Here is a 4629-nt window from a genome sequence, read left to right as displayed (position 1 = left end):
AGAGGCAAGGTTGGTGGAAAGGAAAGTTTGCTTTATTTTGGTTGCCGGCAACCGGGGCAGGGGGTGGGGGGCAGGGGGTGGACGCCTGTCCAAAGGCCAACTCCCCCCCACTGACAATCAGTGGGCAAGAACCTTTATAGACAGAGGGAGGGGGCTACATGCAGAAGCAGCACAGTCAGCTCTGACAGTCATGTTGAAATTGGCCATCAGTGGTCTGATCAGTGTCATCTTGATTGTTTTAAGTATAGTTAGTCTTTAGTTCCAGGGTCTGTTTGTTCCCATTTCTTCGAGGCCAGTTCTCGGAACTGTGGCAGCTTAAGTCATGGCTACAGTCTAGTCATCATGTAGTTAACTTCTTCCACCTGGTAGGGGTTTCAGTATCTACAAGACAGCTCACAGGATATGGCTCAGAATTATTATCTATAGCCCTTGAGAAGGACTAAAAGTCCTTGACTATGCTTAATGACTAAATTATTATTGTTTGGTCTCCCTTGACTGTTTCTGTATTTTCTCACTTCTCTGATTAAGCTTATTTTTTGGCTAAAGTTTTTTCACAGACAAAAGGCAGGCTGAGAACATGGGGGACAAGGACCATAGGGTCCTTCTCTGTTTCACTTACCCAAGTTCAGATGTGGGAACCTAGTCCCAGGTCTTGCATTTTCCACCACAAATTATCAACTGGATGATATCAACTGGCTACACTAATAACATTTCAGGAGAATTTACTCTATTTATGTCGTGCCTCTGTAGGCGAAGCCCTTAATAAATATTTTGCATGCTTAAAAAAAAACCAAAAACCTCTCAGTGACCCTGACTCTCTGACACTGAGGTTCTATCAATTAGTCAATTATAGTTCAGCTTTTCCTACCTTGGCACTGGTTCCACAGAAATTTTAGTTCATGGATATTTGTTCCGGTAAATAGTGATTCTCCGTATTTGCCTGTCTCTCTGATTTGGGGGACAGCAATTTCCCCTGTGACCTCACTTCTCTTATCCATCTGAGAAAAATTTTTGACTTTTCAGTTTGTTTAGCTTTATACTTGTTAGAATGGAACGGTAACTTTCACGCCCCTTCATGCCAGAACCACACACTTCTTTTTTCATTTAATATTATATATATATTCCACCTGTGTCAGTACGTATTCTATAATCTAAGCATTTGTTTTAATGAAATTTAGATCCTCAACTTTCTTTTTTTTGGCTACACAAAATGTTTAAGCACAAACAAGTACAAATCCTGCTTCTTTTTTTTTTTTTTGAAAATATATATTTATTTATTTGGCTGCACCCGGTCTTAGTTGTGGCGCATGGGATCTTGGTTGCCGCATGTGGGATCTTTAGTTGTGGCATGCAGGATCTAGTTCCCTGACCAGGGGGTCAAACCCGGGCCCCCTGCATTGGGAGTGCAGAGTCTTAACCATTGGACCACCAGGGAAGTCCCCTGCTTGTTTTAAAACATGATTATAATCTCTATTAGTCACCTTTGGTTCCTCTTACTTGCAAGAGACATCATGGGGGTTTCATTGTATTTTTAGAATACCACGCATCAGGTCCTCTCTTAAATCTCCATGAACATTACCAAGCATAGCTAATTTGCTCTCACAACTTACTTGCTACACAAATGCAGTCAATAAATCCTCCTCCATTTGCTTGAGAAATGGAGGTCTAACATCATTGTCAGAGAATAACAGGTATTTTGTTAGAATTGCAATACTGGTGTTGCTTTTCAATCAATTTTTTAAAAGAGTAGAACTTGCTTAGAGTTTGGCAATTTATAAATCTTGATTTATATAACGGGTCTTCATTTAAATTTTTAACTTGCCTAAATTTTAATAACATAGTTTCTTCTCACTCTCTTGAGCCTATTTAAAGAGTCCTGAAGGGACATGAATTGGAATTGTGTTAATTTAGAAGATTTAGTATGCTAATCAAAGAAAGCTGACTCCTGTATGCTAGAGACTTTCTAAGGCCCCTTAGATATTGTCCTTTAATAAAGTCGGAAGTTCTATAGAAGTTTATGCATATTTTTATCATCCCTGGTAAAGGAATTCCATTTTGCAGATATTGACAACTAATGGGTAAACGTGAAAAAAGCTAATGGTTCAGAGGAAGGAAGACGGCTCTGAGCCTTAGAATCACACACTGGTGTATAATATACACAGTGTATTCTAACTCTGATCAGAAGCACATGATAATAACAACTTCTCAAACATACAGTTTTAAATGCCAGTAAATGTAACCCAGCAGGACCCTGTGGGACCTTCCTAGGACAGACCCCTCCCCCATATCCTCTGCTTTAGCTCCTCTCTGAAGTACCCAGATAATAGTCTTTATGCACATTTCCTGAGCTTTTTTTTACAGATGCTAAAACCACCACCAAATGGAAGAAATTAACTACTTGATGATCATGAGCACGTAGCCCCCAGACCTACTGGTGCCTAAGGATCGATAATGTTAACCCCTCTGACACCGCCCTGTTACTCACAATCAACCAATCAGAGAATTGTGCATGTGCTGATTGCATACCCTGGGAAGCCCCTCCCTCACCTAGCCTTTAAAAATGCTTTTTGAAGCCCATCGAGGAGTTCTGGTGTTTTGAGCACCAGCGCTCCTGGGCTCCTTGCTGACGCGCTGCAATAAACGCTGCACCTTCCTTCACCACAACCCAGTGTCAGTAGATGGGCTCTCCTGCGCGCGGGCCAGTAGACCCAAGTTTGGTTCGGTAACAGAAATACCAGAATTATGACAGACAAAAGCAAACAAGCAAGGTTAACAAATGAAGATTTCCTGTTGTCTGCTACCTGCCACGGAATGGGTTCCTGTTGAATGCCACCTGACAGAAATTGCCACTGACGAATGGTCAGACAGCCAAAATCCCACATTACTGACACCAGAGGGGAAGAATAATCTGATAAATGCAAATCTGAAAAGCGACCTGGCTGGTGAGAGCCAAAAAGCTCAGTCATTATCTACACCACTCACCAGAAGACCCAGGAAAGGTGAGCTGTGGGCCTATGGGTTCAACATTGGAATGAGGTTTACCTTCAGGCTGTATACTTCTCTTGGCTCTGATGATAGAACTCAGGTGGGAAAGTTGGTAAACCTCTCTGGGTTGATTACCTCCATTGCTGCTTCCTGCTTTCTGTTTTCTTGGGAGATCTCATTCAGCCCCGCTGCTGCTGCCCTCCTCGCCCATTCCAAGCATGATTGTGGTGGTCTTACTCTCTGTGAAGGTGGAATTGCATTGGAGGGGTTTCTCTCAGCTCTTCTGCCTCTGCCCTAACTTTCCGTCGGTGAAAGCTTAGAACGCCTCGGTGTTTACTCTCAGCTCTCCTAACTGCCTTCTCCAATTTTGTTGTACTGTTCTCAGCACTTGGTAAGACCAGTGTGGCAAAGAATTGGGGACAGTGCAGTCTTGAAACCGCACGACTCAGATGGGACTTGAACCCAGCCGAAACCCAGATTGGGATTGAACCCATGGGCTGAAACTCGAATTCACTGTCTTTTTATTAATTCTGTATTTTTTTTGGCTGCACTGGGTCTTTGTTTTTTGTGGTTTTTTTTTTCGGTACGCGGGCCTCTCACTGCTGTGGCCTCTCCCGTTGCGGAGCACAGGCTCCGGACGCGCAGGCTCAGCGGCCATGGCTCACGGGCCGAGCCGCTCCGCGGCATGTGGGATCTTCCCGGACCGGGGCACGAACCCGTGTCCCCTGCATCGGCAGGTGGACTCTCAACCACTGCGCCACCAGGGAAGCCCTGAGAAAAATGTTTGACTTTTCAGTTTGTTTAGCTTTATACTTGTTAAAATGGAATGGTAACTTTCACGCCCCTTCATGCCAGAACCACGCACTTCTTTTTTCATTTAACATATATATATTCCACCTGGGTCAGTACGTATTCCATAATCTAAGCATTTGTTTTAATGAAATTTAGATCCTCAACTTTCTTTTTTTTTTGGCTACACAAAATGTTTAAGCACAAACAAGTACAAATCCTGCTTTTTTTTTTTTTTGAAAATATATATTTATTTATTTGGCTGCACCCGGTCTTAGTTTGGCACATGGGATCTTGGTTGCCGCATGTGGGATCTTTAGTTGTGGCATGCAGGATCTAGTTCCCTGACCAGGGGGTCGAACCCGGGCCCCCTGCTTTGGGAGTGCAGAGTCTTAACCACTGGACCACCAGGGAAGTCCCCTGCTTGTTTTAAAACATGATTATAATCTCTATTAGTCACCTTTGGTTCCTCTTACTTGCAAGAGACATCATGGGGGTTTCATTGTATTTTTAGAATACCACGCATCAGGTCCTCTCTTAAATCTCCATGAACATTACCAAGCATAGCTAATTTGCTCTCACAACTTACTTGCTACACAAATGCAGTCAATAAATCCTCCTCCATTTGCTTGAGAAATGGAGGTCTAACATCATTGTCAGAGAATAACAGGTATTTTGTTAGAATTGCAATACTGGTGTTGCTTTTCAATCAATTTTTTAAAAGAGTAGAACTTGCTTAGAGTTTGGCAATTTATAAATCTTGATTTATATAACGGGTCTTCATTTAAATTTTTAACTTGCCTAAATTTTAATAACATAGTTTCTTCTCACTCTCTTGAGCCTATTTAAAGAGTC

This window comes from Stenella coeruleoalba (genome assembly GCF_951394435.1).
Source record: "Stenella coeruleoalba genome assembly, chromosome: 16".
In the NCBI taxonomy this organism is placed as follows: Eukaryota; Metazoa; Chordata; class Mammalia; order Artiodactyla; family Delphinidae; genus Stenella; species Stenella coeruleoalba.
Note: the sequence above shows the minus strand (reverse complement) of the source record.